Below are 15,044 nucleotides of genomic sequence, written 5' to 3'. Positions count from 1 at the left end.
CTTCCTGGGTCATTGAGTCTTGTTCCCAGGTAGCACGGTGGGCTGCATCCTGAGGGCCACCTCATGGCTAAAGAGCTTGCTCTGCGGGCCTCTGCTTTCCCCTTTTTCAGGGCTCCCCAAACTCACTCAAGACAGTCCAAAGAAAATGAAAACATTTCCCCACCTGGGGTCCACTTTATTCAGTCCTCTAGCCATCCAGCACAGTGTCTCCCCCCCCTTAGTTGGGGTGGGCTGTGGGGGGTTCCCGGCCCTTTTTCCCTGGCACGGTTCAGTGGGGCATCGTTCATCATCTCTGCAAGAGCCAGTCTTGCTGCTGCTGCTTCAGGCTAGCTACACCACCTCTGGCTTTTGTTTCCTGAGCATTCCCCACTACCTGCAGCCACTTGCTGCTCTTTGCCGGGTTTCAGCTCCTCTCACACAGGTCTGCCTCTCTGAGCAATCAGGGCTGACTAGCCTAGGGCCTCCAGCCATTTAAGAGCAAGCCCCTCTGGTCCGCCCCTGCCATCGGAGACAACCCCATCCTCTGAGCACATTCGCAAACTCCTCACGCTCCATCTTACAACTAGTTATGTTGTTTGCCCCCCACTGTGCTGACTAGGGAGCTATCGCTCTGATGGTCGGAGCCTTCCTCTAATTCCCACACTAAATTTATTCACAGCCGGTTCATCCCCATTTGTGATTGTGCCAGTGCTATCATTTAGCTTCAGGAGCTCTTCCTCCCTCCCCCCTACCCGATGTACTTATAGAACACAAGTGTGTCCCCACTCAGCGTTCTCCTGACCCCCCTAGACCGAGGGAGCTCAGTCTCCTTAACGTAGGAGCAGAGCAGGTTGAGAGGCCGCTTGATCATGGCCTCTCCATATCTCCACAGGGAGGTGACCTCTCCTGTCAGGGTCTTCTAAGGAGCAAACTGAAGCAGCAGGAGATAGAAAAATGTGACTTGGAAATCAGATGCTTCTCTTTAGCAGTCAGGAAGAGCTGTAGCAGCTTTGCAAGGGAACTAGCAAACATCACCTGGAGCCTTTGGATCCAGGGTGGGCATCTGTTTCCAAAAGCTCTGCTTAAGTTGAAACACCAGCTGCTGGGCTCAGGGGTATGATTTACCTTGTGGGGGAGCCTAGTCCCCACCAGTGGGCGGGATTCTCTGGCCGGTGTGAGGCAAGAGGTCATATCAAATTGTCCCTTCTGGCCTTAAAACATATGAAATACTAAAACGCCATGCGTGCATGAGAGAGAGAGGGGTGATACTTCTGTTGTTTCTGATCCAGTTACAACTAAAATACTCTACAGATCTCTCTCAAATTCTTTTCGTCCCTTTAGAAACACCATGAATACCTATCTTTTGTATGGTGCTTTTCATAAGTTGATCTCAAAGGGCTTTACAAAGGAGGTCAGTATGATTTACAGTATCTTGCGCTAACCACTAGCACCCCCTCCCTCTCACAGCTGAGACTAAAACCCCCTCCTGATGCCTAGCTCCCCATGCTCTAATCACTGGATGCATTTCCATGGAGGCCAGCCCATTTAGGAACATAAGAACAATGATGGTGGATCAGACCAATGGTCCACCCAGCCTGGCATCCTGTCTCTGACAGGGGCCAGTGCCAGAACTTCAGGGGCATTGAACAGAACAGAGCAGTTTTGGAGAGATCCACCACTGGCTTCCACTCCCAGCTTCTGACAGTCAAAAGTGTAAGGTTACCTAGAGCATCAGGTTGCATCCTTAACCATCTTGGCTAGTGGCCACTGATGGATTCTGTCCTCTAGTTCCTTTTTTGAACCCAGTTCTACTTTTGGCCTTCACAATGTCCCCTGGCAATGAGTTCCACCAGTGAATTGTGCATTGTGAAAGAAGTACATTTAGGGGATGACGGTCCAAGACACCACAGGGTAGGTTGGTGTCCAACTTCCAGCAAAAATCAAGTTGTTAAAGCTGGGAGCCCAATCCCCGTGTGCCTTGGCAAATCTACCCTTAAAGAATTTCTCTCCTGGCTGGCTTTCTTCGTAATCACTCTTGATTCTGAGGGGAACTGGGTCACCTTCTCTCACCTATTCTGTCATCTCAGTGCTTGGTGGCTCATGAGATGTTTCAGAAGCTGTCTGTTGATATGTTCACATCTCACTGAAGGAAGAGCTGTCATTAACATACTGCAGGCAGGAGGCAGCTGGCATTTTGGGGGCAGTTTGTAATGTAAATGGCACGGAAAGTAACTTGACTCTATACCAGTATCGTTGGTGAATGCGTCCGGTAACTCAAACCCATCCCAATTCTCTTCATCAGCTCAGTGAAAACTAATTGCTCATTCCATTAAATACAGTAGTCCCCCGATTTGTCTTGTTCTAGGTAGTTTGCTAATGACTGGCTCCATCTGTGCAGGCTTTGGCTTTATATGTATTTTACGAGTGCATTTTATCTGCCTTGTCCCTAAAGACCAAAAGGAACATTTGTCTTATTTGTAACGCACTTTTGTGAGCGGTATCCCCCAGCGGAATGATCAACGAGGCATTTAATAGTGGAATAATAGGGAGCTGCTTCGAGCACTGACACACGCATAAAATTCGTATTCAGGGTGCAATATATGACTCTGAACTCTCACTGGTTTTCAAGAGCAGAGTCACCTCCATCTGCCGAATGGCTGGAATGAGCTCGAGAAACATCGTGCAACGGAATGCATCCCAGTCAACATAAAATCAATAAAAGAAAACCCTTCTTTATGCAGCATGTAGCCAGTTCATGCTGCGGTGTTTGGGAGAGAGAGGAGGAAAATTGTGTTACTGATTATAGGCTGTGCTGGTAGCAGCTTGAGTGCTGTGTGAAAGGGTTAGTTTCTTCATAGTATTGAGGTGCCTAAAGCTGCAGATAGGTGATTTTTGCAGATACGTGATTTTTCAAAACGGGAGTTAGGCATCTAGGAGCTTTTGAAAATCCCAGTCGGTGGCTACCAGCCTCCTTAGACACCTAAATACCTTTTAACAATGTGACCTTAAGGAATTACTGTAATTCTTTAAGGGAATTCCTTACAGGGAAGAGATTGCTGATATCTGAGGGCAAAGGCAGGAGGAGATCCCATGATCCCCTTAGAGGTAGAATAATCACAGCTGGAAACAAGGTACAAGGAACAGATTCCCTAGGGCTGTGTGGGGTCTCCATCCCCTGGAGTCTTTACATTAAGACTATGTCGTTTGGGTGACATGGAGTCTGGGTATTTTCTTAAGGCAACTTGTTTGTTCACACTAGGTGCGTATCGCTCCTTGCACAGAGGTGGCTGCAGACCACTTGCATTTGTAGGCAATCCCCTCTCTTAGGGGTCACAGTCCAACAGTGCCCAGAAGAGCTGGCAGTGCCAGGCTTGGGGGGTGGGGGAGGCCGCTGGCAGTGCCAGGCTTGGGGGGTGGGAGCTGACCATGCAAGGCATGGCTTGGGACCTAGCAATGCCTGTGAATAGTTAGCAGGTATCAAAACATCCCAGACATTCCCCAAACAGAGAGATACGGATGGAGGCTCTTTGAGAGCCTCCCACTGGCTCTGTCTCATCTCAGGTCTTTCCATTGCCTGGACTGTTGCAGCTTTTCTACTTCCAGCCAGCCTACCTTTCCCCAACTAGCATGGAGCTGGAGCTGAATGTAAATGAGACCTGCCCAAATCCGGTAAAGAAACCCCACTCCCCTCCCTGCCTCCCCACGCTCTAACCACTAGATCTCACTCTCTTCCCAGGGACAGGACCCAGGAGTCCTGGCTCCCAGTCCCTCCCCCCGCTGTAACCACTAGACCTCACTCCCCTCCCAGAACTGTAGCTGAATCACCATTAAATGATCTTGTCTGTCAAGGCTTTTGCTCTGTGATGGATCCTTTAGGGCAGAGTCAGTCTGGGGACCCTTTCCAGCTTGCACAAACACCCAGAGGAAGTCACAGGGATGCTCTGTTCCCCTGAGGCACATCAGCCCTCAAACCAGGCAGAAATAAGAGGGGTAAGCGCTCCACATCCACCCCAAAAGCTCCTCCCCCCCCCAAGGCTCTGCTGGTGCTGCCCTGTGCATCTCTGCAGCATGAGCATTGATAAGAGAGACATGTGCAGCTGCTGCTGTAGGCATCAAATGGATTCGCCCTGAGGTTTGTCTCCACATAAAGCAAACCAGCTTCTCTTTGGTTTGTCTTTGATCGGCCACAGACTGTGAAGGGATCCCTGAATATGCCCCCCTCTCTCACCTCTGTTTAAGCGTTTCAGTGCTGTGCCAGCCTGGGCCTTTGCTCCTCTCCGCCACCTTGCAATAAACAGTGATTAGGAAGCTGAGACGAGAACCCAGACCAGCATAAAAGTAAAACTATCAAAAGCCGGCACGGATCCTGATGGAAGTGGGGATATGTGAGGAGAAGCCAAAATTTCAGTCCCTGCTGTAGGAACAAAGGGAATCTGTGAGCATAAAAGGAATTATTCATGCTTGAATGGCGGAGGTATTTCTTATCAGGGGACCAGGAGCCAGGACGCCTGGATTCTAATCTCCGTTCTGAGACTGACCCAAGTTGAGTCACTTGCCCCATCAGTGCCTGATGGGCCTTGGAGCGATGTCTCCTGCGCTGGGTTTGTGAGGGGGGAATAGCCAGAGCACCCATGGGGCAGGTTAGTGCATTGGGGTAAATTAAATGGCAGAGCTTGCAATAGGATCAGAACCCAGGCAGGTGTCCTGACTCCTGGTTCCCACCCCATTCTAACCCATTAGACCCCCCCTCCCCTGCCAGAGCGTCCTGGCTCCCAGCTGCCCTGTTCTAACCACTAGACCCCACAATTCTCCCTTCCTTTATTCAAATATGGCCCCCGAGCTTCAGTGCGAAGCTGAAGTAGACTTGTCCATTTCAAACAAACAGTTCTGCATCATCCTGGGTGTTAACGCCAAGTCTTATCATCAAGTTAAGGGAAATTGGAGAGCAAGTTCCCAATTAACACTTGCAGATTTATTTGTGGAGTAGAATGGAATGGCTCATGTTTATGACATTATTTCAGAGCGAGCCCTGGAAGCTCTTGAAGAATCCTGACTAAAACCATGATATACACACAAGCTAGGCTGCCTGCACACACGCACTAAGCTAATGCAAGGCACTAATCTGAGCGCATATTTTAATGATATTAATAAAATAACGTTGAATTAATTAAAGTAAATTATTGCGTAATGATGCTCCCGGGGGGTAGCTGAGGGTTGGGGGAGTTTTTTTCTTGGAAGCTGTACAAATAAGGCTGCCGGATACTAAATGCTTTATTGTTCCACTGCCTGTAGAAAGCAGGGCCTCACCTCTTGGTTTAGTTGGGCAGCTTCTAAGCTAGGATCTGCTCCTTATTTTAAATACCTCATTAGAATGGTCACAGCCAAACCCATCAAAACCCCAGCATCTCACCCCTTGCACACTGAAGATTGCTGGAGATTTTTAAAAGCAGGTTAGACAAACACCTTTCAGGGACGGTCTAGATCATACTTCGTGCCATGAGTGCAGGGGATTGGACTAGATGACCTCTCGAGATCCCTTCCAGTCCTACACTGCTATGATTCTGTGTTGGCTGTGAGAACTTTGATCAGCTAGCTGTTCAGTGGAACAACCTCAGACATTGAAAACCCTGGCGCAGGCCCCCCTAAATCATGAGGTTTTAACAATAATAAATGTGGGGTGGTTCTTATATCCCCTAATAGCTTTTGAGACTTTAGGATTCACATTAAGTTTTTCTTCCCCTCTAGGTTTCAGAGTAGCAGCCGTGTTAGTCTGTATTCGCAAAAAGAAAAGGAGTACTTGTGGCACCTTAGAGACTAACAAATTTATTAGAGCATAAGCTTTCGTGAGCTACAGCTCACTTCAAGTGAGCTGTAGCTCACGAAAGCTTATGCTCTAATAAATTTGTTAGTCTCTAAGGTGCCACAAGTACTCCTTTTCTTTTCCCCTCTAGGGGGAGGCTAGAATTTTGTTTAAAGAAAAAAGAAAGCTGAGATTCTCTGGTAAATCACATAACTCCTGGAGCTGGGCCTTGAAGAGAAGCCTCACATATCATGAGAGTCAGGAATGTTGCTACCTCTCATGATTTTATTATATGTGTCTTGCAGCCCAGCTCTGTGCAGAGGGGAAACAGTGCAGATAATAACATTGAAGGCACAGGCTCTGTTTGCATTGAATACTAAGGATAGGCAAGTAATAGTTCTTTGGGGTGTCAGGATTTATTCTTTTCTCCCCAGCCAGGAAACATGGGGGTTGGGTTCTGTGCAGTCTTGCTTGGGAGGCACAGGCCAGGGGCAGGGGGAAAAGGTGACTTTGCACCATCCAGCTCCTGATCTGACGATGTCATTCATCACCCTGTGTTATGGGGTTTTCCCCCATACACACACAAGTAGAGACTAGAGACTTCCAGGGTCTGATTCTCTATTATCCTGCACCTCCTGCAATTGTTGATGCTGGCTCAAAACACTACCGTGGTGATCTGGCAGCACGCTATGTCAACCGCTTGCTGCTGTAAACAACGGGGCCAGGGAGAACCCTGAAATGTGCACACCTGAGTACGTGTGGAAAGGGCTGCATCTGCCCTGAACTCAAGGCCGCTAATTGCAGTGGCATCATTCCATGCAGCACAAGCTCTGATCGCAGCAGAGGCAGGGCTGTAGTGGCCGAATGTGGATTAGATGAAGTGAATAGATGGGGTGGTTTCCAAATAGTAGCACGACAGCCCCTCCCATTAGTCCCTGCCTGCATGGCAGGTTATCACATGGGCTGGGCTGAGTTAATGCAGCCACAGAGGTCTGTCAAGATCTCTGCCATCCCTAATGCCCACTGCAGGTGTAACAGAGGAGGGGTGGGAGCGTGATGGGCTGTGAAACGTGCGCTCAGCGCCGGAGATGTAGGTACCTGGTTAAAGGAGTGCAGATAAACCTGGAGATGGATCTCCCCCAAACACCTGCACAGTGATCCATGCTTATGGGAGCCACCATGCGCTCCCACAACCCGCCTCCTATGCAGAGTTTCCCTGGGAATTGAAATTAGAGGCGATGTTTGAATTTACAGGGGGGAGAGTTGGCAAATGACTAAATTGGCAACACTGCGTAACTAGTTGAGATAAGTGCTGGAGCTAGAGGTGCGGGGTGTGGGGGGGCTGACACACCCCCTGGCTTGAAGTGGTTTCCACCCTATACAGGGTTTACGGTTTGGTTCAATGGCTCTCAGCCCCCCTGCTCCCTCATACAAATTGTTCCAGCCCCCCTGCTAGTTGATCTCCACGATGGAGGAGTTCGGGGAGGGTGTAGGGAAATCCCAGGTTACAGGAGACAGAGAAAGAGTATGCCCTGTCCACCCATGCCTGGATATTTAACCCCATAACTGCTGCAGGACCCTGTGTGCTTTCCATGAGGGGAGTGGCCTTAAGAGAGCTGCAGTTGAGAGCTGGCTCTAAAGCTCAGTGGAACCCAAGTTTTGAAATTTGATCAGTTTGCAAACGATGTTTGCAGGTGAATTAACAGCAGCTGAACTAACAGCAGCTGTTAAATCCAGCTCCCTGATTAGGGTGTCTGCCACGACCATGGAACTCTGCTTCTCCCAATGCTCCTGTCCCATCTCCCTGTCCCCTCCTTACCAAGCCAGAGGGCAGGGTGCTGAACAGGTGACCACAGTCGTCACCTGCCTCACTGCCATGGCAGCGCCTCAGGCATATGCTCCTTGCATCCATCAGGTGGAGTTGGATTTGGCCTCTTAATTGGGGACCAGAAACCAAGCCCCCCTGCTGCTGGGAGTCCCTGGGAAGGAGCTGACAGGCTGTGATGACTGGGGAAGGGAGGGGAAGGGAGGGAGCAGTAGCACAGACGGAGGGAGGAGAAGCCTGCACATCACTCGGTAATTTTATTCCTATTTTGTGCATGACAAGGTGCCTTCCCCTGCCTGCCTGACAGCTCAGCTGTCTCCAAGCTGCCTGTTTACACAGTTGGAGTCGGGGGGGAGGGGGGGAAGGCAGGTACCACCAGCAGGGAGTTGGGAAGGAGAGACAGGCACATTTAAAAAATAAACCTCCGCTTCGGAGAGCCATTCAGCACCTCGTGGTTTAGCTTTTGGAGAGTGAGAGCTCTGATGTGCCGCAGCCTGGAGTTCTGTGTGGCTGAGAATAGAAATGTTTCATGTTTGCTGCAGTGGGGCTGCTCTGTCATTTCTCCTCTTGCTCATCTAACCCTCTGGTGTATGCTCAGGGTAGCAACAACCTCCTGCCGCCCTGTAGCATGGGCGTGAACCCATGGACCATCTGCACCAAGCCACAGACGGACCTCTGCCCGTGAAGATAAAGAATACTCCCACTAAGTGGCAGCAGTAGTAGGCTGTTATCCTCTAGGGGTCATATTTTCAGAACAACTGAGGGTACTGAACACTGAACATCAGCCACTAGAGGGGGACTTACATCATCTGTGCCTTTCACTACCCTTTACCCCTGCAGGCCAGGACTTAAGTGTCGTCTTAAGTGAACGTAAGAATGGCCATACTGGTCAGACCAAAGGTCCATCCAGCCCAGTATCCTGTCTTCCGACAGTGGCCAATGCCAGGTGCCCCAGAGGGAATGAACAGAACAGGTAATCCTCAAGTGATCCATCCCCTGTCACCCATTCCCAGTCTCTGGCAAACAAAGGCTAGGGACACCATCCCACCAATCCTGGCTAATAGCCATTGATGGACCTATATTCCATGAATTTATCTAGTTCTTTTTTGAACCCTGTTGATAGTCTTTGGCCTTCACAACATCCTCTGGCAAGGAGTTCCACAGGTTGACACTGTGTTTTGTGAAAAAATACTTCCTTTTGTTTTTTTGTGGCACCCAGACCTTGTGCTAGCCCCTCTGCCAAGGGGTGAATTTCCCCACATGGTCAGGAAGGCTCATGGCCCGATTCTCTGCTGCCCTGCCCCTAGCGTAGTCATTTCCACCAGTGTAACAGGAGTGCAAAATGTAATCAGGTCAGCAGAATAGTGTTGCACACCCACCTTGCACTGATGTAAAGGATTGCATATGGTGCTGGACAGAGGGCCTTGCATATGGTCTGATTGAAAACACACATATAAATGCATGCACATGCTTACACACGTCCATCTTGATCCCTCCATACTCCTGCAACTGACACAAGCCTGAGCCAAACTGACTCTTCCAGGGCCAGGCTTACAATCCAGGAGTGAGCTCCGTGACGACTGTACAGAGACGCTCCTTGATGCAGCAGCAGCTGTCTCCCTATCTTGGGTCCTGTCAGTAATTCTCTGGAATTTATTCCAAGCATTGCTGCACGCGATGGGGATCTGGGGTGGGAGGCATGTGTCAATGAAGCAGGTCAGCAGCATGAAGGGAGGAGAATGGGAGCTGCTGACAGAATTTTGCTCTCTGCACTTTGGGATTTGCTTATTCTTAGATATTGAGATAATTGTGGGCTTTGGCCCTATTTCCCCCTTCTCTGGGTGACACATGTCTCTGTGCAAAGGGCTCTATTCATAGAATTATAGAATATCAGGGTTGAAGGGACTTCAGGAGGTCATCTAGTCAAACCCCCTGCTCAAAGCAGGACCAATCCCCAATTTTTGCCCCCGATCCCTAAATGGCCCCCTCAAGGATTGAACTCACAACCCTGGGTTTAGCAGGCCAAAGCTCAAACCACTGAGCTATCCCTTTTTTCCCCCCCACCCTGCTATTGTGGCAGGCCAGGCCTAGGATTTTCCTAAAGGAGCTGGACATCTCACTCCTGCAGGCTCCTCTGAAAATCCCAGGCCTGGACACTACAAGAAGTCCGCAAAGTTCAAACTGGACGCGAGGGGCAAAGATTGCAGTGAAGACAGGCCGCTCGCAGAGACGTTCCTAGAGAGAGGTGCCATCAGCTGGTGATTTTCAGGCATGCAAGGATTTCAAGAGTGGCCAAATGTCTCTTTGTGCCATCTGGGCAGATGGCGCCATTCCCCCTCAGTGACTTGGCCCTGCAAATAGCTGAGCTCACAGCAGATTCTTTAAGTTGGGAAAGACAGAGCGCTAGGAAATCAACTGCAAGTCAGTCTTTCATTGGCAGTGAAAGATTCATGACAAGAGCTGTCAAAGCCCAGTGTATAGGAATCTATTCCTATAGGAATAACTTCTTGGGAAATTGGTCTGTGAACTGGGAAGTGGGGAGGGAGCTTCTTTGGGAAGGCACTTGCAACTCTTTGGCATTTAGAGCAGTTGAGGACTTTGCACTTGGAGCTTTCAGAATTCAAGGTGAAAGATGTCAAGGGGGTATTTACTGCCACAGATGCGAGTGAATTGGAAGGATAAAGTGAGGGGCAGCAGGCCTGGCTTTCCTGATCAACTCCGGCTGCAGACATGCTGCCTCCAATTGATTTTTGATCGCTCATTTATTTTGTGAGAGCTGTTGGCTGAGGTTAGCCCCTGGCATTCAGCCAACAGGATCTCTGTACATTAAAGCTGTTAGCCGTAAACAACTTGCCGGAGCCTGGTTGTACAAAGCAATCATTGTGCAGGGCAGAGACAGTGAGCAAAACATAGGCCCTACACCTTTGCTTGCTTAGACGTTCCCATCTCCGTCCTCTCTCTGGCCCTGACGGGTCCAGGATGGGGGGACTCCGCACATAGACCCATGTAATCAGCAGTGTCTGTACAGGCAGGGGGTGCTGCACAGTGGGATCAGTGACACATCCTTTCCCACCTCTTTGTTAATGTCAAAGAACAGAAATCGGTTCTGGAATTTGGGTTTCTGTTCCGGCTGATGGAAGGCATCCCCGCTTGTACCTGCATGCCCTCTGGGTATACCAAACGCTGCCCACAAGTGACTTACGGTAGCTGGGAGCCTGGCCCTGTTATCTCCCAGGCTAAGAAGCCAATTTATTTTTGTTGACATGAGTCTTGGAGTAGGTTAGGATCACTCACCAAGGTCTGTCGAGATGATTGTGCCTCATCAGGATTCATTTGCACATTTCAGCCTGCAGACAGGGAGCCCTCCAAGCTGTGTGGCAACGGCACCGCAGAGCACCCCTGGGCTCCATGGGATGCGTGCTCTTGCTCTGCTGGGTGACTGGGGATAAGAGAGGCCACGGACCCAGCCACAGCCATTTAGGGGGGTCATTGGAATGATGCACCCAGTGAAACCCATGAGTCGCTAGGGAGGCAGGTGCAAATATCCCTCATTCCAGAGATCAGCTTCCTAGCATCGAAGGGTACACTAGAGTGAGTAGAAGAGTAAAACACAGAGGAGAGGGGAACGAATGCAATTAGCAGGAAAGACAGTCAGGGTCTGTGACTATGGGGATGCTGGCTACGGGCAGCCGGAGGCTGGGAAGCTTCTTGTCTCATGGTCAGGCTCTAAGGGGCTGATTCTGAATTATGCTAAAGCCATGTCTACACTGTGATGTAGCTATAGCCGCTTCTGATCCCTCCCCCTGCAGTGTCTTGGCCAGGGGTGGCATCGGGATGGACCTGCAGACTTCGATGTTAATGGGAAAACTCCAGTATCCAGGGCCCAGACAGGAGTCTGCGTCTTGCTGTTGACCTGCATGATGCAGGGTCAAGCTCTGCTGACTGCACAATGCCTGGGCTGGGGTGGGGCATTTGTGCGAATTAGGTGACATCCTCAAAACAGGATATAATTGGGAGTTACTTTGTGAATGGGACTCGAGCTGGCTACTCTGTCCCTGGGAGAATTTCATCCCGAGTGACAGCAGTGCCTCCAGTCCCATGCATCCAGAAATCTCAAACCAGGCCCCCCAAAAGCATTTGCTTGTCGTAAAAAAGCATGAACTATTTGAAAGCAATCAGCACTGGGTCCTGTTAATTTGCTTCCTGGTATTGGAGCCATCAGGGATCACCTTTTCAGGCTTTACTCTGTCCCTACAAGGGCTATTCTTTTTAAATGAAAGCAAGGATTCTAGTGCTGTCAACTGAGTCCAGGAACTGGGGATTTATTTCGAGTCTCTTCATCATTAAAGCTGAAAGAACTGGCAGTGCTGTAAGATACGCTGCACCGGGGTAAGATGGGGCTTTTAGAATCCCCTGCTGTTGCACTGGGTTGGGGTGAAGTTTGCCAATTGGACACGCTGGATGCTACACCCTGAGATATCACTGGGTCAGGGTTCAGAACTGGGTCAGGAGCATATTTCATTTTCCACCGTAACCCTGACACAGAGGGATTGATGAGGAGTGATTCCCTCCACCCCCTTCTTACTGATCTCCTAAAGCGCTGAAGTGCCCGGGCTCACGCTTACAGCTGAAAGGAGAGAAAAGGGTATTGATTTAAAACAGGAGCAAAACTCCCCTCTTCAGAAAGCGCTGGCAAGCACACATAACTGGCTGGCTCTTCAGGGATGGTCTCAGCCAGTTTTGCGTGACCTTAGGCTGAGGAAGAGCTGGAATGGATCTCAAAAAGGAACAAGCCTTTGAGGTGATATTCTTCCCCACCTCCCCCCAATATTGTGCATGCTCCATTATACAACCTTGCTTTCATGCAGAGTTCATGCATTCATGCACACAGATGTGTGTGTACCATGCATGCATGCACGCATGCACACACGCACACAGAGGCGTGTGGTCAGAGCAGTGAACTGGGAGTAGGACTCCCAGGTTTTATTTGCAATTTTGTGACCTTGGCAAGTCCCCCCCCCCCGGTGTCAGGTTTCCATTGTAAAGGGGAAAATGAGACCTCCTGCCTCCCAGGGCTGTTGGAGAATTAATTCATGTGTGTGAGTCACCTTTGCTGGAGTCTGAGAAGTAGAAAATGTCATGATTATTCGCAATGCCCTGGGCTGGAATAGCAGAGGGGCTGTGGGTCAGAATCAAGGGCCCTTAGCAGAGCGGTGTGCCTGGTGGGGAGGCTGGGGCTGGAGCAGCAGTGGGAGCTGTGGGATGAGATTGAGGGCTGTCAATAGAGCTGTATGTGGGGGAGGCCAGGGTTGGAACAGCAGGAATGAGGCGCATGGTCCCATGCAGAGGGCTAGCACAGGGCCTGGGCCAGCAGTAATCCCAGCATCGTGCACCTGTGTAACTGGAGAGTCGGCCCATGGGTTTAAATGGGGGCTAAGCAGCAGCTAGGTTTGGGTGGGAGGGAGCTGGGTCTTGGTCTTGGGGGTGGGAGAGTGGGGTGTTAAGCAGTGTCTGGCCCTTATAGGATGGAAGTGATGCCTACAGTTTGCAAAGCACTTTGGGATCCTTCACAATGCAAGGTGCCATCTAAACCTGACGGCTGTGAGAATTGTAAAGCACAGGGCAGGGAACTTTTGCTGCAGGTTCTGGGAGGTTGCATCCCACAGTGAAATCATTGCCTCAGAGAAAAGCTGCCCTTGCATGATAAAACCTCAGAACTGTGGCACGCAGCCCCAATTAAATGGAGGGCGAAGCCCAACCCAGCCATGAAAACCAGGCCGTGAAGCGATAAAGAAATGGAGGTGCTTGGAGTGGGCTGCGTGGAAGGTTACAGTGGCACCAATCAGGCCTGGGGAAGATTATTGTCAGAATAAGCATTCAGCGGCCAGGCAGCCCAGCCCTGCAGGGAGACCCAAGAGCTTTCTGAGGTGGCCATCTGGAACCACTACCAATTAGCCACGCTCAGCGGTGATGCTGCGTGACTCTCCCGGAATGAACTGTAGAGTGAGACGAGAGATTTAAACACTCCCCGTCACTTCTCTTTGGGCAGGCGGCGCCCTGAGCACAGACACAGCAGGGACCCTTGGCACCATTCATGCCATTAAGCGTGACATAGGGCTTAGCTCTCTCACGCCCTCTCTCGCCTTAAACTTCTGGTTTCCCTCTGCCTTGGAACTGTCAGGCAGTAACGACCTGCTCCCTGCTGAGCCGGCCAGAGGCTGCTCTGATGGCCTGTGGGAGGCAGAAGCCGGAGCTGTCACTAATGTGCTGCCATCTCTCATATGTGCCAGGGCATCCTGTCCAGCTGCCCAACAGCCAGAACAAATTACACCCGCCCCAGGGGCTTGTGCTAGCCATTGGGATGCAATTATCTACTTGCCATGCCAGGCTCTTTCTTAGCTCAGCCCTCGGTTCGGCATTATCCCGGCCAACCGGGGTGCTTTGGACAGCGGTGGTGGATTGCTGTGGTTACAGGTGGTTGGCGGTTACTCATCCTTGGCATCCCGTAGCCTGGTATGTCTCCAAGCCCTGTTCTCTGCTGGCCCCGGGGAAAGGGTGCAGGCTGCTGTGGAGTGGTGAGCATGATAAGCAGCAAGGCCCCAGTCCGCATCCTGGAAAGAACGAGGCAGATGGTGGCAGTAGCTACTCAAGTCTGTATGTACCCAGAGTCCTGGGCAGGCAGGGCCAGCCTGTGCAGCCATCTGTGCTACCACGGCTTTGCTGCTGCTGGTACTTAAGCGGGCTTGTCTCTAGCGAGATCAAAGCTAGCTTGGGCACGCCTATGGGGTGCAATCACATACCTCTCTTGTAATGCAGATATCCCCTTAGCCTTCCTGTGCCTGGAACTTGGGGAGAACTGCCCCTCCTTCGTCTGCATTGTCTAGATTGCAAGCTCTGGGGCAAGGACTGTCTTGCCCACTGGGTCCATTCAGCACCCAGCACCACGGGGCCCTGATCTCAGTTGCAGCCTCTAGGCGCGAGAGTAATGGAAATAATAGCAATACCTGGGCCATTGGATAGTGTGAGGTGAAAAGGGCCATTAGGACCATGGTTGCTTGGATCGAACATGGCACTTTCTGTGCTGCTCGTTCTCTATCCCTAAACCAGAGGACAGAGATAATGTGAGGGAAAGCAACACAGAGACGCTTGCCTGAATTTGCAGAGAGCCTGGAACAATAGCTCCGAGGGGGGGGCGGGGAAATGCCCTCAGAGTAACCTATGCAGAACGTTCCTGCCAAAAGCAGAATCTGAGAGACGGACTTACAGCCCTTCTTCACAAACAATTTTAAATCAAAATATTTTCCAGCTGGTAACTAGCGAGCTCTGTGGGCAGACGGCTATGATTCTGCATGATATATTTATAAGGCCCATCTTTGAATAAGACGCGGGCCTGTGAGATCCAGTTGTCCCAAAGACTTCTGTAGTGAAAAAGGAATCCTC

Source organism: Dermochelys coriacea, chromosome 23, assembly GCF_009764565.3.
Source record: "Dermochelys coriacea isolate rDerCor1 chromosome 23, rDerCor1.pri.v4, whole genome shotgun sequence".
In the NCBI taxonomy this organism is placed as follows: Eukaryota; Metazoa; Chordata; order Testudines; family Dermochelyidae; genus Dermochelys; species Dermochelys coriacea.
The sequence above is the reverse complement of the archived record's forward strand: the minus strand, read 5'-3'. Positions refer to the sequence as shown.